Source organism: Antennarius striatus, chromosome 10, assembly GCF_040054535.1.
Source record: "Antennarius striatus isolate MH-2024 chromosome 10, ASM4005453v1, whole genome shotgun sequence".
NCBI classification, from domain to species: Eukaryota; Metazoa; Chordata; class Actinopteri; order Lophiiformes; family Antennariidae; genus Antennarius; species Antennarius striatus.
In genome coordinates this window covers 23,681,888-23,706,500 of record NC_090785.1, presented here as the reverse complement: position 1 = coordinate 23,706,500, position 24,613 = coordinate 23,681,888, and the positions used below count along the sequence as shown (strand labels likewise).

Below are 24,613 nucleotides of genomic sequence, written 5' to 3'. Positions count from 1 at the left end.
ACTTCTCCCGAGCCCACTCCAAGAACTGCGAAGCTCAACGGCCCCACCTCAACCACTGGACTTCCATCCTCGCCACAACCTCCTGCTCCCACCACGACCGAGACCATCATCACTGCAGACCTGGTGACGACAACGCTGAGGAGGCTCCGTCCCTACAAGGTGGCTGGACCAGATAAGGTCTCCCCAAGACTCCTCCGAGCCTGTGCTTCGGAACTAGGGGACCCCCTGCAACAATTGTTCAACCTCAGTCTGCGGCTGGGGAGGGTCCCGTCACTGTGGAAGACCTCCTGCATTGTCCCTGTACCCAAGAAAGGACGCCCTACTGAGCTCAACGACCACCGACCGGTCGCTCTTACCTCCCACGTAATGAAGACCCTAGAGCGACTGGTCCTGGAGCTCATGCATCCACAGGTGCAGGGTGCTATGGACCCTCTCCAGTTTGCCTATCAGGCCAAGGTTGGGGTTGACGATGCTGTCATGTACCTCCTCCACCGCACACTCTCCTACCTGGACGCCGGGGGCTGTGCCGTCAGAGTGCTCTTCTTCGACTTTTCGAGTGCCTTCAACACCATCCAGCCCCGGCTCCTGCAGGATAAACTGACCTCCATGGCTGTGGACCCCTACCTCGTGAGCTGGATTACGGACTACCTAACGGACAGACCCCAGTACGTCCGTATGGGGGACTGCTTGTCTTCTATGGTGACCAGCAGCACGGGGGCGCCACAGGGGACCGTTCTATCCCCCATTCTCTTCACCCTCTACACATCAGACTTCAAGCACAACTCGGATACATGCCACATACAGAAGTACTCCGATGACACCGCGATAGTGGCATGTATCCGGGAGGGTGATGAGGGGGGGTACAGGGCATTGGTGGCTGACTTCGTGGAGTGGTGCCAACAGAACCAGCTCCAGCTCAACGTCTCCAAGACAAAGGAGATGGTTCTGGATTTCCGGCGGGCACCTCCCTCTCCACAGCCGGTGATCATCAATGGCAGTGAGGTGGAGGTGGTAGAAAACTATAAGTACCTGGGACTGCAGCTAGACAGCAGACTGGACTGGTCACTCAACTCCAACTGTGTGTACAAGAAGGGGCAGAGCAGGATGTACTTCCTAAGGAGGCTGGCCTCCTTCAACATCTGTCCTAAGCTCCTTTTCATGTTCTATCAGTCCGTAGTCTCCAGTGTGCTGTCATACGCCATTGTGTGTTGGGGTGGGGGGGCCAGGAAAAGAGATATGGACCGTCTGAACAGACTCATCCGCAGAGCGGGCTCAGTGGTCGGGCTGAGCATGGACTCTGTGGATATGCTTCTGGAGAGCAGGACCATGTCTAAAATTAAGGCCATCATGAACAACACCAGGCACCCCCTACACACCACCTTCTCCCAGCAGAGAAGCACCTTCAGCGGCAGACTGCTGTCACACAGCGCCTCCACAGAGAGGCTGAGGTCCTCCTTCGTGCCCCGTGCCATCAGGGGGTACAATGACTCTCTCAGGAGGAGCGGGGGGGAGGTGGCGAGGTCAGCACGGGGTTGAAAATGGATTTAATTTAATTTAAATTTAATTTTATACTGTTGTATATATATATATATATATATATATATAATTTATTTATTTATTTTTTATACTGTTTTTATATTTTAATTCAATTTTATACTGTTTAGATTTTATTTTATACTGTTTATATTTTAATACTGTAATATTTTTAAATTTTATACTGTTTATATTTTTAGTTATAGTTTAGTATATAAGTCCTGTTAGTGCTGCATGTGCCTGTCTGTTAGTGTAATGTATGTCTTGTGGTATGTCCTGTGATGTCAGTGTTTCCTTTTCTCCTGGTGTTTATCCAGTATTATTTGTTAAGTAATGCCTGAGCAGTGGATATATGCAATTTCCTCCGGGATTAATAAAGTATCTATCTATCTATCTATCTATCTATCTATCTATCTATCTATCTATCTATCTATCTATCTATCTATCTATCTATCTATCTATCTATCTATCTATCTATCTATCTATCTTTTCATTAATCTTCTACATTTTTTATTTCTTTCCTCATATCAACGGGCACAATAACTGTCTTTATGGAATTAACTAAATGTGAGTTGTTGGCAAAAAAAAAAAAAAAGAACCACCTGGTTTTGGTTTTCCATTAGGTAACAACCTCTGAAACCCATTTATTTTGCTCTTCTTCCATTAAGGTTCAATAACAGAAAAGTCTGAAAGAATTGGCATTTTGCCATCAACACCAGCAAACATGCATTATTCTGCATAAACCCATGTAATCTATTCTAAATAACCAAGTTACCATAGTCACAATCCTCACGAGAGTGTATAGTCTGGATCTACGGTCATTGTATTTGTCATAGAAGGGCAAGATAGAGTGATATTTTTTCCAATTTTGGTTCCCCCCTTGGCCAAACCCCTATCCTTCCATTAGGTAAGCTCCTGTGTAGGGTAGTGTATCCAACTTCTTGAGGGAATGGGGAAGTAGCAGTATTCCAGCACTCCAAACAGCCATCCAAACTCCATGTTTTCAGATGAAGATGTGAAAGGGGTAGAAGCTAGCACTGGAGGTCCCCAGAAACCTTTGTGAACAGAGGCAATGTAGATGCAAAATGGCAACTGTTCTGATAAAAGAAGTACACAAATGTTATACATATATATATATATATATATATATATATATATATATATATGTGTGTGTGTTCAAATAAACATGCAAACTTCTGAAAAGTTGCTATTTAGGTGTTTATTTAACCACAAATGAAGTAGTTTTGGCCAATAAACCTTTACTATTTAAATGGAATATGTGTTGTTTTCATTCTATTGTTTCCTGCAGTAATAATTATCATTCGTTGATAATGGCAACAGCAACAGCCTTGTGTAGTACTATAGTAAGTGCTTTCAAGGAAAGTCTGACCTAACAACAGTGGTGGGCCGTGCATTTTATACCTAGGCCTTCAGTGATGCTATCCTTAGTCAAATTTGCATAAATACATCCCATAATACTGTGAGTGGCTCCCACCGCTGCCACCAATGTAGCGTGCAGGACGTTTATAAGTTCTCCCAAATGGGACAAAAACTGGCGTCAGCCCCACTGCTTTTATTGTCACTGGCACAGGAGAACCCGCGGCCACACCTTTATAGACGACACACAACTACGTCACAGAACAGAACCCACTGAAATGACCACCATTTATGACACCACAGCTAGAGAAACAGACACAGACACACACTAACACACTACTAGATGTTGTATCACCTCTATCAGGTATAAAACAGGCTATTTTCCAGCAGGGACACGAGTCTCTTTGTGTATCTCCACTAAAATCACACAGCTGCACAACAGCACCACATCATTTACACACATCGCAGAAGAGCAAGAGTTTTTTTTTTTTTCATTTTTAGTATATTTGTCATTTTAATTCATTATAATTCATTTGATATAGGGCGGCATGGCGGCGCAGTGGTTAGCGCTGCCGCCTCACAACACGGCGGACCCGGGTTCGAGTCCCCCTCTGTGCGGAGTTCTCATGCTCTCCCCGTGTCTGGGGGGGTTCTCTCCGGGTTCTCCGGCTTCCTCCGACCTCCAAAAACATGCTCTTCAGGTTGATTGGCCGGTCCAAATTGCCCGTAGGAGTGAGTGAGTGTGTGTGTGCATGGTTGTGTGTCTTTGTGTGGCTCCGCGGTGCACTGGCGTCGTGCCCGGAGTGTCCCCCGCCTCATGCCCTATCCTGCCGAGATAGCCTCCGGCTCCCCGTGACCCGGTACAGCGGTGGTGATCTGAAGATGACCGACTGACTGACTGATTTTGATATAAACAAAATTAAATTACAAGAACATAGGTTAACTAGAAGAGGTTAGCTAGAACAGGTTAACTATTTCTGGTTAGCTAGAACAGGTTAGCTAGAACAGGTTAACTATTTCTGGTTAGCTAGAACAGGTTAACTATTTCTGGTTAGCTAGAACAGGTTAGCTAGAACAGGTTAGCTGTTTCTGGTTAGCTAGCTCAAGTTAGCTAGAACAGGTTAGCTAGTTCAGGTTAGCTAGAACAGGTTAGCTAGAATAGGTTAGCTAGAACAGGTTAGCTCCTTCAGGGATCGGACCCTCGTCTCACTAGAGCTTCTCTTCAAATGTGTGTCTGCATAGCCCCACCTTCTCACAGTGAGTGTCCAATCACAGGACACGTACATGTCAGGTGACTGTGAGGCCAGCTAGAAGGCCTTAGTGTCGCCAACTCGTGATCTGATTGGCTATTGCACCTGTCTATTAACTATATGTTCCCGTTCACTCTCAGTGCAGGGAGACCTGCATTCTAGATTCTGAAGGTCCTGGGCAGATTTCATTCAACCTGGCAACACAAGCTAGCTGAATTCTGATTGGATAAAACCCCTCTAATCTAAAAATAGAACTCTGACCCAGTGTTGGCCCATGTTAGATTATATCCAAATGTATAATTATATGTTTATACATAAATTTGAATATATTTATTTAAGGAAAATGCATCAAAATATAATTAACTTTTATCATAAATATTATCATGATATCTGGTTATGTTAGACCAGCAGAGAAGGCCTTGCTGGCCCTGACCGATTCTACTGATGACAAGATGAGTAGCATCACATTTCTTAAAGGAATGACTTTCATCCACTTCCACTCAAAACTGAGGGTAAGTTCAAAAAGTTTGGGGCACTCAAAAAAAAAAAAAAAATCGGTAGGGATAAAGAGAGGAAGTGTGATTTGACATTTGAAACAAAATCTAAAACAACATAGAATGACAAAATTTGCAATTAAAATGGATCTTTTAAGTAAGAGGATGGATTTTGTAATAACATGAAACTAAGCATTTCCTCTTATTTTATTTTTAATTTGGTGGCAGCATAAACAATGCTGGGGGGGGGGGTATCTCCAGCATGGCCTTGGGTCTTCGGGGAAGAAATCCTGTGACATACAATATTCATGTAGTGAAGACAAACCACAAAGTTGTCATTGTTGGTCAAACTCACTGAACACCACTTGCAGTAGCATTCAATCACTGCAGCAGTGTTCTCGTTAGCGTGCGTCCTTACGTCCTTCACACACATTTTTTTTGACAGGGAAGCACGATCATGAGACAACGTGCATCCTTGGGACCCAGGCTTTAAATACTTACAATTAAAGTATTTTCCTCGATATAATATTGAAAAAATGTACTTCCGTTCAGCAAAAATATTAACAATTTATCAATTTCTCCTCTTAAATTTCAAACCCAATAATCGGCATTATGCTTTGATCTCGCAGGAGTTTCTCATCATGAAATTCACCTGTGTGATTCAGTTTTATTAAAATCGACCAAACGGAACACGACGTCTCGTTTAACACGATGCGGTGAGAGAGTGGTGTTAGTCTTAAGTTATCATCATCCATCCATCCCGCTGTCACGGGTCACTGCTGGTTTAGGGAAATTTGGAATGGCGAATGAACCTGAAGGTCATGGTTCTGGAGGTGGGAGGAAGCTGGAGAACCCAGACAGAACCCACACAGACACGGGGAGAATATGCAAACTCCGTACAGAAGGGACTCGAACCCAGAACCACCTTGCTCTGCGGCGACAGCGTTACCCACTGCACCACCGTGCTGCCCCTGTAATCATTATGCCTCCTAACAAGATGCAAAAGTTGGAAACAAACCAGGTGACCAAGTAGCCAAGCACTTTATGACGTTGTTATTAATAAAATCCTTAAAATTAACAGTTTTTCTGGCGCCACCGTGCCGCCATTAACGGTTTGTTTAGTTTTTAAATTGTACTATTGGCAAAACACAGTCCTTTCATACTGCTTCGACTGTGTATTGTTATTAATTTTGGGATGCATAAAGGTTTTGTAGGGATGCACAAATTTTTTTGTCGTGCATCCCGTGGATGCACTACTTTTTTGAGGTAAAATGAACTCTGTTGCAGAAGCACAGAGCTGATAAAACTGTTGGGAACTCTGCGTCAGAGCTAGCAGCTGAGAAGAACAGCTTCATGCTGTCACGGTCCTTCCACCTTCTACATTTGCCCCCCCAGTGCAGGATACTGCACACAGACACACACACACACACACACACACACACACACACACACACACACACACACACACACACACACACACACACACGACATGCCAAAGACATGAATGAATACAAGCTTGTCTTTGTCACGCTGAGGGGTACCTCTGTTAAATGTCAGTGTGTGCTCGAGGCTCGAGGCGTTCTCCATCCATCAGTCTTTGTTGTAGCGATCGAAAACAATCCTGAGAACACAAGCGTCTACACTGTGGACAACTCAGCCGTCACACGGTGGACTTCATGGTTCTGTTGTGTTTCTCTGCCTGCAAAAGCTCTTCAAATGTCTGTTGCTGTGATGAAGCGCTTTACAAATAAAAGGTGATTGATTTATCAAATCTCTCTAATTTAAACCCTCGTTACATTCAATAGAGACCCCAGTGTCTCAGTAACATAATGAGTGAGTACACCACTATCTGTATCTGTACCTGTTCAACCATCTAAATTATCTGTATCTGTACTCGGAATGGGTGGGGCTTAAACCGGAAGTGGGTGTGGTTTGACCAGAAACAGGTGGGGCTTAAATCTCCACATTATTTTTAGTCTGAAATTGATATGGATTGATCAGACATTACTGTATTTATTGTTTATTTTAAACTACAGAACAGCCTCAAAATTGAGATTCGAATCAATGTTTTTGATCACAAGGGAGAGAGAGTGTGAGTGTATGTGTGTGTTTGTGGGTACTATGTCACAGTTAAAAATCTATACAGTATATGGATTATTATTTTGAACTGAAGTGAGAAAGTTACACACTAAGAGCAAACAGGTAAAATGTGAAAATGTGCTGTGGGACAGCTGACCATAACAAAAAGTAGGCCTATGCCTCCTAATTGAGTGTAGAGTCGACCGTGCTATACTGTTTAAATGAGACTAGCATGCTAGTCCAGGACAGCCACTATTTCCAGTAATGATTTGATATTTTTCCATTGCTTTCTGCACTGTTATATTTATTTGCCCTTCTGAATTTTGCCTCTGCCTCCATTCATAGTTGTTTTGTTAATTTCTTTTTGATTAGTGGTGCTGTCAGCGCTGGTGGTTCTCCTCACTGTTGTCTTCTGAATGGGTACAAGGCCGGACCCCTCCGATGTTTGCCCCTTGTAGGGAGATTGCACTGGGGAGACACAACATTTTAACAATAACAGGGGGTTATATTATATTGCTATTACCAGATTTTAAGATATGTTTTTTAGCTTGTGGTGTTTCCTGTGTTGCCTGCTTTGTGTTGGTGTTAGCTCTGCTGTGTCCGTCTTTGTCTCACCAGGGGGCTCTGGGGCAGTCTCACATCTGCTTCCTAGTCTGAGGAGAGATCCACAGTATTTCAACTGGTTTTATGCTTTTTTTGTGGTGATAAACTGAAATACAGTTATATACCTGGCTCTTGTCAATTGTCCCTTAGCGGGGAAAATGGGTCCAGGATTGTGGAACCTGATTCTGTAAAACCGGAAAAAACAGCAAAGGGTCATGGTGACATTAGGTTGTTGACGAAGGTTTGGGTGTTTTATTAGAAAACCCATGTTTCCTGTTTTCTCAAAGAAAAGACACCCACACCCACACATGCACACACTTCTACACACTTCTACACACACAAAGACACACACATACACACGAACATGGACCTGCGAGCTATAAAAGAGTTGTGGCATATCAAGTTGGAGGCTGTTTTCCAGACAGATGTGGTGTTATGATGTACTGAGAATCCCCGTTTTGGCTGTCCACCACTCTTCTGCTGCTCCTGAGTCTTTTTTTCAGTTATCACCGAGGTAGGGCACTCTCACTACACCACGATGGGGGTACCTGAAGACCCACAAGGACCCAGAAGGAGGACTGACGTACTTCAACACGAGGGTCTCTCGATGACGTTGAGTGAGTGAGAAATACAATAAGCCACACCACACTCAATCAACACTGGGAATAAAATAAATTAATGAGTCAATCAAATATGCCATGAAGCCAAATTGTAATAGAAAATGATCCATGGCCTAAACACAAAAAAAACAAAAAAAACAAAAAAAACAAAAAAAACTTGCAATAGAACTGACTTGGTGTCTGCTAGTCCTTGAAATTCCTTGAACAGTTTCTTTTTCTGCTTCAGCTTCAGGTTGACATGTACAATAATGTACAATAGATGTTGTGTAACATCCTTACGTTCGCTCCTCACTGCTTCTGTTTAACATGGCATTCATCTACAGAAATTGAGCAGTTGTGTTATGCAGTGAGGGATGAATGAACAGCCTCAATGCAGCAGATGTCAAAACTGGCAGGTTTCTATAGAAAAACAAGGAAAACATCATCCACTCATAAAACTTGCATTGCATGCAGACACCAGAGAACTACTGCCTACCACTACTGCTTTTTCAGTGTCTGTAAAAGTTTACTTCACGCTGTGAAGTAAAAGTTTAACAGACAGGACAATAGAATCTGAGTAGTGTGGCTGCAATGGGAGCGTCTTCAACTCAATAACGTTAACTCAGTTGTGTCTTGTTTCCTGTCGAATGTTTTGGATGTAAGTCATTATTTTACATTCTTACCATTAAGTACAACATGTGAGCGTGTGATGCAGTTTACCAACGGATAGCATGCTAAATCCTACCAAATACTGGTAACTGCATTAAACATTGCCCCAATGTTAATCATGCAAAATTTTACAATAATGTATTCATCGAGCTCAAAAAAATCATGTCTATTATATTCTAGCTTTTGTGTGAGACCTTTCCTAATCTCCTCCTCCAATAATACACATACTCAAGACCTTGTGTCTTTATTCATCACCCAACGGGAGATGTGTTTCATCTTGGTTGTGTCTTTCATTCTCTGTAGAGCATCGTGGCGAAGGTGACTTGATGGGGGTTGACAGTCAAAGTGATGCTTTAAACTTGACCTCTTTCCTGCTGGGGTCTTCCCCTATAGTGTTGACCAGACCTACATCATGTGTCAGAAAGCTGAATGGGCGAAAAGAGATGGGCGGTGATGAACCATTTTTACAGAGGATGGATTCATACAGGTTGTGGGTAGATGTCGCTGCAGCAGAAAGGGAAGCAGCGAGCATGTGATGGTCATGGAGGAGGTACGGAGCTTAGAGCACGGGTCTCGAGGGGAGTGTGTCTGCTGTGGTTGTACCAGCACAAAGCTAGCTAAACCAAGGCAGTCACCCCTTATAGAACACAAATGTGCAACTGAGGAAAGTGAAGCGTAATAGATGGTCAATGTCATGGTGACTTGTTGCGTTTGCCTGGTGGGTGATAGCTACAGTGATGGGGTCAAATTAGATGAGAATAGGCAGTCCAATTTCCCTGTGAGTGAGGTAGAGTGTGACTGTGGTGTCGCTGACTGACCTCTACAGCTCAGCAGACTTTCTATTGGCCAAGAGGAAATTGCTCTTTTACTAAGCACTTGGTGGTGTTGAGTAGTCGGAAGTGGTCAAATGTCCAACAGTCAAATACAAACTGTAGTTAGAAAGGACGGGACGCTGTAGGTAGAGGAAGGTAGAGTGACAGATTATACAGATACATGAGCTGTCTTTTGTTTGTTTTCTCTCTCTAATGAGTCCTGCTTTGGTCCTAGGATTAAAACCAATATAAAACGGCCAATTCCAGCTCCATAGGTAGTGGCTTTGATTCTGTGTTGTGTATTGTTAAATGAACAATGACAAGTCACGTTAATACACCTGGTGAACAAGACGGCACACCTGGACCAGAACAGGAACCCAAGCAGCTGCTTTCTGCTCCACAAAGTAACAGCATACACATTTCTGTCTTTAAAGCACACTGAAATGTCTGTTGATACGATTAAGCGCTTTACAAATAAAAGTTGATTGATTGATTGATTGATTGATTGATTGATTGACTTGCCCCACAAAAAAAGCCTTCAAAATACAGGGTGTCCCTTTTTATTATACAGTGCTGCAAAATACTACAGCTACATTCAACCCCACTGTCCAAAGCGTCGGAAAAGTCTGCCCAGAAGAGATCAATTGCTATAAAGTGCTGGCAGCCAAAGAGTTAAAAAAACAACCTGTTACCAACACGGATGTGGTAACAGGTTGTGTTTTCTGGAGGTCATTTTTGGTGATGTATCATTTCTTCTTGACCAACACTGATAATTCAATGAGACAGGGAATGGTGGTCTGCAGTGTTTTCACGGAAACTCTTCCTAACCATAGTTACTGCTTTTCAAACGTCCACGTGTTTCTGTCCAGGGGACAAGACTTTTTGTAACTTTTTGTAACTGAGCACCCTTGGTTTGGACAGATGACAAGATAATATTTAAATTGGTTAATAGTGTTTTGATCAGCAGATGTGATACATCCTGACAGCATTGTCCTAAAGAGCCTGAAGATGACCCTTTAATCATGGAGGTCAAGTGAAAACCCATGTGTGTAGAGACCATGACTTACTATCCTGCTCAAAGATGCTCAGATGAGTGTTAAAGCCTCAGAGCAAACAATAGTACCAGAAAGCAGCGGCAGAGAACAGATGAATGTATATGAGCAAGGAAAACAATCTGATTTGACTGAAAGAAGGATGAATTAAGACTTTTGCTGCATGGATTCGTTATTTAAGCCAAAAAAATGAAAGCAAAACTCTGCTATTTGTCCCTTAAACTCTGTTTTCTCCACTTACTGTCGACTGAATGTTTGTGTCTTCAGCTGCCAAACGCTCTACTATGTTCACCAGCTGTTAGATATCTGATTACTGTGTGCTGCTGTGAAGGTCACATGCTGGATTTACACGTATTTATTCTGAGAGCTGCACTGCAACAGCAAACAGTAGAAAATGTTTGCAGCTCAGCTGGTTAGTTTTTGGTTTTTTTTCCTGCTAAACAATCAGATGAATTGTTTGTTTTATTTTCTTCATGGTGGAAACCAAAAAAGTGCAAAAAGAAATAAATCCACATTTCTCTTTTCTGTCTGTCTTTTTTTGAAATACCCAAAGTATCCAGTTCAAGCAAACAGCAACCAAAAAGCACCATGGGCGTTGAATTAGCTTTTATAATGCTAATCTAATTTGTATTTTTAATTTTATAATTCTGTATTTCACCTCATGACAGACCAACATATTAACAAGAAATGTAGGATTCTAATGACCCAGAGGCTGATTGACACTGACAGTCTTTAGACGGATTATTTTCTTTGGTATTGTTGGCACCAACTACAGAGACCCACAGTAAGCCCCCCCACCCAGTTAGACCAGGACGTCAGTCAGAGGTGCCGTGAAGCTGCAGCCCCCGCCGTGAGCTGGTTGAAGACAGGAAGCTGAAGGTCAACACAGAAAGACTACACACATTCCTAGCAAGCACTGCTAACTACACGTAAAGCAGACACCATGTGTGAACAGGAACAGCATGCTGTGTGACGTCAATGACGCCGAGTAGACAGGACCACTGGTTACCCAAAAAGTCAAAGTCAAAACATTTGAAACATGCAGATGAAGTCAAATGTGTGGCAAAGGTGGTTGATATATTTGTGATATATTAGATATGTGGGGATGAGGCAGAGCCGCTGGTGGGGGGGCCACAGGCCGTCCCTGTGCTCCACTGCTTTCTCATCTAATTTGATTCATCTTCCCATGCAAGCAACTAATCCTTTTATGTGCAGCGCTGTGTGATGGAGACGGGCCATGTGCCTTCATGTGAGCTACTTTGTGTTAGTGCATATGGAGCCTGTCCTTTTCCACCTTACCCAGCTTGTCTAAAACAACATGAAATTCACACTGATTCTTATTCAGTTGATGCTTTTAGTCATCGTTGCAGCCACAAAAGCTGTTGTTCATTTTTGCATGAAGTCCAAAAAAGGGCCTTTTAAAATACTGCGTTTAAATCAGCTCTGTAATCTGGGAGTTTGCCAAGGCTCTAATTCAGTGTGAAAGAACTGTGGGGGGAAAAAACTAGAAATATTTTAAATGTGTAATTATCAATCACTTTGTGTTTACTGTAGGTTACTTAATAGAATGTTTAATAGAATATTTTATCGATGACGGAGAGGAGGAAAGTGTGTTCATAGGAAGAGAGAGAAGAGGAACACCAAGAGTATAGGACTGAGAGTAGGGACGTTGAATGTTGGAACTATGACAGGAAAAGATATAGAGTTGGTTGACATGATGCAGAGGAGGAAGGTAGACATACTGTGTGTCCAGGAGACCAGGTGGAAAGGTAGCAAGGCTAGAAGTTTAGGAGCAGGGTTCAAGTTGTTCTATCATGGTGTAGATGGGAAGAGAAATGGAGGAGGAGTTATCTTGAAGGAGGAGTTTGTTAGGAATGTCCTGGAGGTAAAAAGAGTGTCAGAGCAGACAGAAAAGTTTTGAACAGATCAGAAATGCGGGAACTCGTGTGGTGGCAGATATACCACCGTCTAGGGTTTGAGATGGATTACTACACCAGGAGTGAGAATCAGGAAATCTTCTCTCCAAGTTTATTAAATGAGGGGGGGGGGGTTCTTATCACATCTCACAACAAGCAACAAAGATAAAATAGATCAGTGTGGTTTCATGGACTGGGTGACCTCTGACATGGAAATGGTATATGTCACAGATAAAACAGATATGCTGGAGTTCATAGTGTTCATAGGAGAGCAGTGATCATGTCAAGGATTCATGACAAATGTGTTCAGCAGCTAAATGTGCTTGTGTTATTAAATGATTGCGTACGGATACACAGTTAACGGTCTGATCCAGATGTTTAAAGTGAATTGTTACCCCCCCCCCCTAAAGTATCAAATTATCTTTGATAGAACCTTCACAGTTGGAGAAATTTTGGGACATCTTTTAATATTATTATGTTCTGTAAAGCATATACTGAATTGTATTTTGACTTTCCAACAAAGCAGAAGCAGCATGGGCTCTTCAGTAAAGTGCACTGAGTGTGACAGGTTATTCATCTTTCATTCTCAATGGACAGTAAGAGAAGAATACTCCTTAATCATGAGTTTGGAATTGGCAGTTTCACTGGGGGGAGCTGTCTGGGGGGAGGTATGGAGGATGTACAAACCCATCCAACAACAATATCCCCAGATTAGTGCTGCATTCACATGCAAAGCTACACTTTTTTTCTCAAATCTTGACTAACAGATGGTCTAAAGACAAAACATGGAAGCAATTTTCAATTTAATCCTTCACATATTCTAAGACAGAACATGTGACCAGAAGTTGACTCCACTTCCTGGTTCTGTGGGGCTGTTTCAGTTGATGCAGGCCCTCTACACGCACTTATCCAGTATGTCCTAACCTTTAGAAGTAATACTTCCCTAGAGGATAACAGCGTGTTTCTGCCACCGTGTTTCTGCCAAGTGATGAGTTATCCTAATCGTCATTAGCAGACTATAAAACACGCCATGAGCAGCAGGATTGGATTGTGCTGCAAAGAACGTACAAAGATTATTGAGGTCAGCTGCATCTTCAATACACCAAAATTAGTTCAGAAAAATGACACTGAATCATTTTAGATGTTAAAATATAGTTCAAGGTTTTTTAAGTAATAACATGAAACTCGTGTTACAGCCATTACATTACAATAAATCCAATTATACATTGAAAGCAATTAATGACACAAAATTTTGAATTTGGCTGATTCCTTTCTTCGGTATGTGGTATAAACCCTTACCTTTGGTGTTACATTTTATCCACACGGTTAACATGTTGGGCAATTATTTCACCAATGACAAAAGCAGATGAATTATTTTAGTAAATTTGATTTTTGACTGGTGTCACTGTAACACAGTGGGTTACCTGGCAGCATGAAGCAATTTCTTGGGAAATTCCTGATAGACAAGGGGGGGGGGATTTAGGATGGGAGAATGGTAAGATGGACTCTGTCTGCATGCAGACTGTTCACCATAAGACATGACCGTGTGTGACGGTATGTATCCATAGTTCACTAGGATCCATGCAATTTTAGTCTGTCCAACAAAACAGTGTCCACGTGCAAAAGCAGATCACTTGCAAGTCTGTAAAAGTTTGATGTGGCTCTCATCATGTTGTATTTTGAATCCTGTGCTCTGTAAAAGGGCACAATGCAGGACGTATGGCTGAGTAGCAGAGACAGATCTTAGTCTTGATTTATTCATCGCTGTCTAATGTCTGCCAGGACAGGCGGTGGAGCTTGGCCTACTTCTGTTCCTGCAGTTTACTGGAGACTATCAGGCTCCATCTTAAAGATAGCTTTGTGTCTGTACAGACCACCAGGAAAATGTATCAGTTTGTTAATCTGTCAATTTAAGCAATAGGTTTTGTGTATTTTGTTTGCATTATCAACAGGTTATCTAGATTTATGTTTCCCTGTTACGGTCTCCAAAGGAGAGAGTCAAAGTCTCACAAAATCAGAAGCCTTTAATCAGCCTGTCCCAAACTGGAAGAACACAGGGATTGTACTACTGAGGGATATCCAAAGCTTGTAGTGAAAAGAAAGGCAGGGGTCAAAGCCAGAGAATCCGAATCAGGATGGTACACAGGAGGCAGGCAAAATCGTACCCAGAAATCAGTCCAAAGGTTGGACACAAGGCATCAAATGGCGAAAATCGTGGTCAGAGCAGGCAAGGGTCAAAAGAAAAAAAGACAGACTAGACTCGGAAAACTCGTGGTCGTACAAATAGAAGAACCATTCTAGGGTACTTGTGCTATATAAATAAAGTGGATTGGATTGGACCTCTGCTTGTGGCAGTGAATATTGCAGCTGCTGATGTAGAGATTCTGTGTTCTACTTGTAGAGTAGAAGGGAATGGAAGCCATAACCAACAGCCTCTGGATTTAACATGAGCATTTGTACTGCATGGCGGGAGGTACAGATTTGTTGTGCTAGACTGTCAGCGCTGTCATGGAGCTGCACCTCCTCAATACAGCTGCATTGACATCTTGTTGTTGCACACAAGAAAATCCTAAGATATAAATCTTTTTGGAACACTGTGGTAGAGTCAACATATGCAAGGCTCCTCATTGTCAACACCATAATGAGAACCGATCACCTGAACTTCATGAAAAGAGAAGCTCTTCTGCTTCTGTTACCTCAGTTACAGGCTGATGTGTTGGGCCAAGTACCCTGGAATGGTTCTCCTTTTTGTTACATCCGGTGGCTAAAAGAGATGGAGCTGCTTTTAAAACATGTTTGTTTCTGTTCCAGAAACCACTATTTATGTTTCTGTCATTTGGTGCTAACACCATCAACCAGGCCTTTCTTTGACATACCAGAATAAACTGGACCACCTTATCAAAGCAAACCAAAGAAACACTCTTACAGTCAGTGTGAGTTTGATGACGATAATGGTGTGTCAGCCCCCAACAGGGTGTGTATATTATATCCTATGTCTGAAAACATGTTCATTAAAATTGGACAGATGTAGTTATTCATGTTTATGCACTGGTTAATTCATTTTTGAATGGGTTCTCTGTATTTTTTGGGAGGTGTGGTTTTCTGGGACAACATCATCTGTTCAATGATGGAGTGTCCAAAGGTAAAGAGTTCCTCACAGATCTCCTGTCCCTTCAGTCGGAGCCAGTTAGAACATTTAGCTGCATTGCTGTTTCCCTCTGTCTTCATGAAAGTAAAAACTAGTATTGCCACTTCCATTTTCTTATTTCTCTTCTTATACTGTTCTTACCTCATATGCATGTTATCCAGATTACTTCTTGTTCTCCTGCTCCTGTAAAGTTGTGCAGCAAGTGCAAAAAATGTCTTCAGTGTTGTTCTCGGCTGTAAACCTGGTTGTCTGGAGAACGAGCTGAAGCCACAGACAGCAGAGACGATGGGATTGTGCCTCTGACAGCTTTCACAGTGGGGATGTTAAAAGTAAATAGAACCAGTGAAGAAAAGAGATGGGCACTGGTATTTGACACAGCAAGGAGGAAAAATATTGATGATCTCATCACTGTGCGCGTTTACAGGAAACACACAGTGATGAGAGTAAAGAGGTGGAACTGAGTCATCACACCACAGCTAGTGGTTCTCCAAAGCTTTTAATACATCACCTGAGAAGGTCAAGCAGGTCGTAAAGGGGAGGTGTATTTAAGCCAAAACACAATTTCAGCAACACATCCCATTTTCTATGGATCTTTATGCTCCTACAAACACTGCAGAGAAGAAGAACTTTCTAGAAAAAGTCCAAACCAGACTGAACTGCTGTGGCTTGGAGGAGTTTGTATTCTTGGGTGGGGATTTTAATTGTACTGAGAATGAGTCTGGAGGAGTTTTTAGACTGTCTGTTCTCATCTGTTCTCAGGGTCTGGGCAATCAATCGGGGCCCGATCACTGGCCACTGCCCCCTACTGGTGGCTGCTGTTCTCTCAGGCGGTGCCCCCCCACTGCTTTCTTGGTAGACTTTGCTGCTTTTCTTGTGGAACCTTTCACTGCTGTTGTTTTTGTATGCATTATTCGTACTTGTCTTTTTTTTTTCCTTTTAGCTTGTTTGATTTTGTGTTTTAATCCTGCTTCATGGTCACTCTGTGGCCCTTAAAAAGCTGTCTTTACCACTTGACCACCAGTGCAGTTATTTTATTGATTGTGGGATGGCTGATCGTTTTACTGCCCAAAGGGCTGAGCTCGCTCCCCAGTTTTGTTTGTTTGTTACTCTGTTTTTAGTTACTGCTGCCTCAGTTTGTGTTAAGAAATTATATTCACAGAGAAACAGAATAACAAATTGTGTTTCTGTGGTCTTTGAATATTCTTTCTTTTGTGCACATGAATATTTTCCACCAGCTCCCAACTAAACACTACTGGGCCAACCACAATGAACAAAAGAAAGGAAGCCATGTAGAATAGAGGGAGAGCTTCAGAAATTGAAATGACCATGCCTTGGCCACAGTCGGTTGTCATTACCTGCTTATCCATCTTGGCTGCCACTCAGTTAAATTAAAGTTTGAATTGTTATATTTAATCCTAACCACCAACTCCCGATCCAACTAAATACCAAGATGAGCAACAGAAGGGAAAGCCACATAAAATAGAGGAAAAGCTTCAAAAACGGAAATGGCCATGTCTTGTAGGTACATTTTTTTTGTATTAAACAACCATGTAGTCTCACTACATTGGCACCGCTTGCCCTGCATGGACTCCCCAACAGGTCTTTGACATCAGGTGACAGAGAGGTGGACCTCTCCTTATAGCCTGTAAAAAACCCAGCCTGCACACAGACAACAAGAAAACCTCATATAAAAACTGAGTTAAAGTGATATAAATGAAAGGACTGTGTGACAGAGCCCCCACTGCCAGGAACCAGCAAACTGAAGGGAAATGGATGGGACCCCCCCGTAATGAAAGAACAGCTGACCTCCAATGGAGGAGTCAACATGGTGCCATCACCTCCAATGCTTTCATCTGTTTTGAACCCTGCTGTGTCAAACCAGAGTCCCTTCTGTCTCCCCCATGAGACAGTCCTTCATGTGTGTTTTTAAATTACATTTCTATAATGCTCTTTTCAAGAACTCAAAGCTTCACAATGGATCCATTATTCATTCACTCATCATTCATACTTGGTGATGGTAGACTACATGTGTAGCCACAGCTGCCCTGGGGCAGAACGATAGGCACCAATGGCCTCTCTGACCACTACTGGCACATTCATACAGATCCATTTAAATACGTTCACACACCAGTGTGCCCCTCACTGGAGGCAAAGACGGTAAAGTGTCTTGCCCAAGGACACAATGACAGATGACTGGTGGGGTGGGACTGGAATGGCCAATCCTACGGTCATTGGATGACCTGCTCTACCTCTCGAGCCACTGCTGTTTCATTGAGGTTAAGAAACTTGCAGTTTTCATAATTCTTTTAGTGGCGTTTTTGAGAGTTTTTTTTCCTGTTTTTTTTGTTTTGGGAAAGTTTTAGTGTGGAAAATTGTCCTTCATGACGCAGGATATAAAGAAGCAGAACAAAAGAAGTGGCTTTTTTTTTAAAATGCATTTCTTTTGAAAGTCAACTATGTTACCTGAAAGAGAAAACTTGAGAACCAAGCAAGTGAAGAGGCAGCTTCAGATGCTTGCTCAAATGTCAAATGTCGACAGAGTAGAATTCAGTTTTTAATAAATGAAAGAAAAAAAGGATTTTTAAAATTTTTAAAAAGTTAGCTCACGTCACAATATGTTTTGCTCTTGAGTTGAAGATCAACTTGATTTTGCAATTTTTCTGGTTGAATGAACACGGATCCATCTTTTTTAAATCTTATCATTTTAATGTCTCAGCACCTTAGCAGCACTTTTATGATGTCAAACTGTACATTTCTGAAAGTGTTAGTTTTAGATGACTGCTCACATCTTGGTTTTTCTTCTAAGTATTATTAGTATGCTTATTATTATTAGCATGTGATAACTGACCTTGACTCAATAGAGTGATAGAAAAACAATAATAAAAAAAATAAATTAAACAGCCATTTACTTTATTCATCCGTAAACGGGATGAATAAAGTAAATATATGGAAACAATTTGGATTTTAGAGCAATGCACCACCACCTAAGAGTGAAGACAGTCGGCAAAATAAATCTGTTTTATGAACATTTCTTGTCCTGACAGGAATGAAGCTGGAAGGAACAACAGAATTAAAATGCTGACTTTGACACATTTTTGGAAAAAATGAAAGTTCCTATCAACATGGGTGCTGTTAGGTGTTTGTTAAACTAGCAGGTCACCAGAGGAGACCACAGTGCTGCTCATCACAGAACTCAAGAACTGGACAATGCCACTGACTGCAGAGCAACAGACCAAAGTAATTACAGCAAACCAACTGTGGACAATGGGGTCTGTGTAATCTCATATCATTAATAGTCAATGAACGTGAAGTGCATGGCGTTAATATTGATCCTAACAATAGCTTCATCCTTCTACACATTTTACTGTGACACTGATGAACAAAATAATGTCAGTGTTGAATCAGCTTTTCCCTCAACAGCATAAGCTTCCATTCAAACTGATACAACATAATCAGAATATATATATATATATATATATATATATATATATATATATATATATATATATATATATATATATATATATATATATATATATATATATATATACATATATATAAACATAAACCACATCTACCTTCATGTAGCCGTCTGCAGCCTCCTTTCTAATGTTTTATTTTTAGGCTATTTACGTAGGTAGAGTATAATATTTCGTCTTTGTCTGCTTTAATCTTGTGCTATTATGTTCAACATAGATATGAAATTGTCATGGTTTGGTTTAAATATTGTTAGTAACATATGAACATGCTAATATTAGCTCTTAGACCTCTTACCTATTTTGGCTGTTATTTGGTACCTTTGATATATATTTCTATATACCACATTAAAAATGATTTAACATACCCATGCTTGGTATGTTTATCTTCAGCACAACTTATTATATTGACATAATGGGCCAAAATAGACACACAGTCAAATTCGAAAATGGAGAAATTATATTTTATTCCACATAAAACAAAACTAAATAACTAAATGTATGTGAGAGTAGTATCCCAGCTTGTACAATGGTGACTGTATGGACAGAAGAGCACCTGCATCTGATTAGACCAATAAAAGAAGCCGTTTGAACCTCTTGTCTTATTTCAAATGTAAACAATCATATCTCCTGTTTTCTGTGGTCAATCGACTCCATGTAGAAACCAGAAGACAGTTTCACATCTATACTGTTGTGTAAAGATCCGCGCAGCAATCCATGTGACAGACTGTCAGTTACGTCTGAAGATGGTGATCATCTGACACAAAAAGCCATTTAAATCCATGCACTCAACAATGGAGGGATTCGTTGGATGGTTGTGAATGAATTCAAACAACAACAGAGAAAATGGCCACAGTAGAGGACATTGGCATTACATAATTTAACTTTTTTTGTTTCTCATTCAAATTTTCACCTGGAATCATTTCCTCCTGAAGCTGCTGTTCTGCTTAATGATCTCAGTATCTAACCTGCCAACATAAATCTGATACGGCCTGATGTCGAACGAACAGCCTCATTAGAGCCAGTGATTAAGACTTAAACTGTGGTGTCAGAAGGCATCAGCTTCATGTTGCTACAGATGAACTCTGAAAGGTTACATCTCTGTCTACTTTCAGTTCACCAAACGATTAGCAGGATGGTGTTCATGAAGCCTAGTGAGTCTGAATACATACTGGCGATGCTCTAAAATGATTTCAGCGTCGATGGATGACATGTTGGACTGGAGTGGAAGAATAATTTAACTCTCATAAGTTATAAATGCATTTCAGTACAACAGAGAAGAGATCACTGGGTGCATATTTCATTACTCAAACGGTCTTCAGATGTATATAAACTTATCCTGTGCAGTATTTGTGCGCTTGGTCACGTTTATGGCTCAATCCTGCACAAGCTCGTTGAGCTTGCTCTCCAACAACATTGTGTTCCCAGCAAAGTCTCAGACCTTATTCTGGATTACTATAGTAACTTCAAGCTAAGAGTCACCGCTGGATCAGGTACATTAGATTGGCTTGAGAAAGGCATTATAACTGGCTGCACCATCTCAGTCATCCTTTTCACCCTCGCCATGAACATGATAGTCAAGTCAGCTGAGGTAGAGTGCAGGGCCCCCTTGACAACATCAGGAGTACAATAGACCCCACTACATCCGTACCAGGTAGCAGGTGGATTCTCCAAGGCCTAGAGAAGCTCATCACCTGGGCAAGGATGAGTTTTACGCCAGCAAAATCAAGGTCTCTAGTGCTCAAGAGAGGGAAAGTAGTGGACAGGTTCCGTTTTTCACTGGCTGGAGCCACCATCCAATCCATCACGGAAAAGCCAGTTAAGAGCCTCGGGAAGTACTTTGACGATAGTCTCAAAGGCTCTGCCTCCATCCAGAGAACCAGCAAATAACTTGAGGACTGGCTTAGCCGGACTGACAAGACTGGCCTTCCAGGGAGGTTCAAGGCCTGGATTTACCAGCATTCTATCTTGCCCCGGATCCTGTGGCCTCTACTAGTGTACTCAGTACCGATAACAACAGTCGAGGGCATGGAGAGAAAGATCAGCTGCTACCTGCGAAGATGGCTTGGTCTACCACGCAGCCTGAGCAGCGCTGCTCTGTGTGGCACCAGCAACATCCTGTAGCTCCCATTCAGTGGTCTCACTGAAGAGTTCATGGTGTCCAGAACACAGGAAGCACTGCAATACAGAGAATCCAGAGATCCAAAGGTGGGATCAGCTGGCATCCAGGTGCAGACAGGCAGGAAGTGGAACACAGACAAGGCCCTAGATGTGGCTGAGTCATGGCTGAGGTAGAAGGCACTGGTGTGGTCTGTAGCAGCAGGGCGTGCAGGCATTGGCTTCTTTCCATTGACCAGAGTTGACAATGCCCAGGGCAAGGAGCGCCAACACCTGATCCAGGAGGAAGTGCGGGCAGGCGTGGAGGAAGAACGAGTTAGCAGGATGGTGGAAATGGGACAGCAAGGAGCATGGACTAAATGGGAGAATGTTCTGCAACGTAAAATCACCTGGTCCAACATCTGGAAAGCAGACTTCCATCGCACCAGCTTCTTAGTCCAGGCTGTTTATGATGTCCTTCCAAGTCCAGCAAACCTCCACGTCTGGGGTAAAATGGAGACACCAACCTGTCCCCACTGTTCAGGACGGTGGTCCCTGGAACACCTACTCAGCAGCTGCCCAAAAGCCCTTGGAGACGGGCGCTATCGCTGGCGCCACGACCAGGTGCTTAGGGCACTTGCTGACAGCATCGCCACTGCCATCAACACCAGCAAAGGCCACCATAAACCTAAGACCATCACATTCCACAGAGCCGGAGAGAAGCCCAACATACCACCATGGGCAAAGTCCGGCCTCCTCACCTCTGCCAGCAACTTAAGTTCCCTCCCAGGATTGCATCTACTAGGCTTCGACCAGATATGATCATTGTCTCATATTCCACCAAGCAGCTGATCATTCTGGAGCTCACAGTGCCTTGGGAGGAGCGTATGGATGAGGCCAATGAGAGGAAGCGTGCCACGTACCAGGAGCTGATGGAAGAGTGCAGGAGGCAGGGCTGGAAAACAATATGCGAGCCCATCGAGGTGGGCTGCAGGGGTTTCGCAGGGCGTTCACTCTGCAGAGTGTTCTCGCGGCTAGGACTGGTCGGAGAGGCTAAATGGAAGGCTATCAGATCCGCAACTGAAGCCGCAGAGAAAGCCACAAGATGGTTTTGGATTAAGAGAGCAGATCGGTGGGCAAATGCTGCTGGGACACAGGCTGGGGATTGATCACCCCGGTCGGGTCGTCTGGGCTGAGGGGTCTGATGTTGAAAGACCCGAAACCCCCGATGATCCTAGGTTATAACATCACTGATGATGTGTCCCAGGGCATCCACAAGATGTATCTTTCACGTGCAGTACTTGTGAACATGCAGAATGAGATCATCCATCAGGATGCAGTTAAGAAGGGCTGTTTACAATCAAAGTTCAACCTGCTTCCAAATGAACTGAAATAGTTTACAGACTACTTCATCCTGTCCAGACCGGTTGAGGGAGGGGATGATCTGATAGAGTGTCTTATTTTCACTCAACTTTAAAATTTGAAATGCAAATTTATCCATTTTGTGAGTTGATGGTATTTTCTTTATGTCTGGTATCCAAGACATCTCAGAAATTATTGTATGTGTCAACAGTGAAGGCTAACTTGAATATATATCACCCCACCTATATATTTGAATAAGCTCACTTGAAAACCTCAAGCACTCACACTTTTAACTCCACCCACTACCTGTCAATCAAGGGCCCAACCAATCACGGCACATCTGCCAGCAGGAATCACGTGAACAATGTGGCGTAAGGCATCGGGCAGCGAGGCTTTTTGTTACAGTTACTCCTTCCATCCACATGACAACGCAGATATCTGGGACCAAAACACTGGACAAAGTGGAGTTTGAAAACCGCTGTGACGTCAGTGTGTGTGACCCGTGTTTACATGTGTGTGACACATGTCTACATGTGTGTGACCTGTGTCTAGATGTGTGTGACCCGTGTCTACATGTGTGTGACACGTGTCTACATGTGTGTGACCCGTGTCTAGATGTGTGTGACCCGTGTCTACATGAGTGTGACCCATGTCTACATGTACACACAGAACGGACGGAGTTAAAACTGGCAATTTTCTGACGTACAACAGCTCCACGTCACAGACACGATAAACACGCTGACAGCTGGATATTTGTTCGTCTATTTCTTTATGACTCATAAAGTTTACATTTATTTATTTATTCATTCGTCAGTCATTTATTCATGTAAAATGTATAAATCACTGTTCAGGTAGTAAAGTAACCTAGAAGGAATATACGCTAGCATATATGACATCACCATGTCTCACGCTGTGTTGCAGCTAAAGCTCGGCTAGCAACAGTTGGCCATTGTTTAGCAGGAGCTCTCCATGTTAGCATGTAGCCTTAGCTCCATAGAACAAGGTAGATATTTATTCTGTTCATATGTTTCATATGTTTGGTATGAAGTCTGATATTATTGTTTTATCATGGAATTTCCACGGGTTCCCACTTATATGTGTGTGTGTGTGTGTGTGTGTGTGTGTGTGTGTGTGTGTGTGTATATATATATATATATATATATATATATATATATATATATATATATATATATATATATATACGTACTACACGTAGTCAGTATATATATATATACACACACACACACACACACACACACACACACACACACACACACACACACACACACACACACACACATATATATATATATATATATATATATATATTTACAGTTCTTATATAGCAGCTATTTACATAGGTAGCAGCACACCTACATAATAGAAAGAAAAAAGGATTTTGATTTGATTTGTTTTTTTAAAATCACATCTATAAATAAGCCAATTTACAAGATAATCCCATCAACACAAAATTAAAAAAATCAAAAGATTTGCAACAGTACTGTGATGGTCTGTGTCTGTCTTGCTTTTGCACTTTATTTTTATGGGTTCAGTTCATGTACTTTTATGTTTCTGTTGCTGCCACGTTTAGTGATTTGTTGCACCTGGTTTGTTTTCCCTGATTGTTTCATTTTGAGTTTAGCCAATCCGTGTTTAGTTCTCCCCATAGTTAATTAATTTGTCATTTGTTCCACCTGTGACCAATTTAGCACCCTGGCCTGTCTATTTAAGGAACTTCTCTTCTGTCCAGCACTGTAACAGCGTAGTCAGTCGTCCCTTGAAGCAGAGTTCCGTGTATGCCGATTGGTTACCGTTTTACCAGACCGCCTTCTTTACGACCACGACTTTAGCCTTGCCTTGTCTGTTCTTGTTTCGGTTTTGACCTCTTGCCTGTGTGACTACGACTTTTGGATATCCCACTGGTACTGTAAGCTCTGAGTTTTTCCTGGCTCTGATTTTGGACTGATTAAAGGATTTGGATTTTTGCTTTTGGACTCTCGCACCTGGTTCCTTTTGCAATCGTAACAGTACACTTTGACCAAAACGGAACCAGCGAGAGACCCACAGCTCCAGGCTACGGTGGAGCAACAGAAGGCCACTCTGGAGCAGCAGCAACAACAGCTGCTAGCTGTAATCCAACAACTAC

At 42.3% G+C, this 24,613-nt stretch overlaps 1 pseudogene; it reads left to right on the top strand.

The window, feature by feature from the left end:
- The window catches only part of LOC137602416 (uncharacterized), an 86,604-nt pseudogene extending 64,330 nt beyond the window's left edge, over positions 1–22,274 (top strand).
- Positions 22,275–24,613: the final 2,339 nt, after the last annotated feature.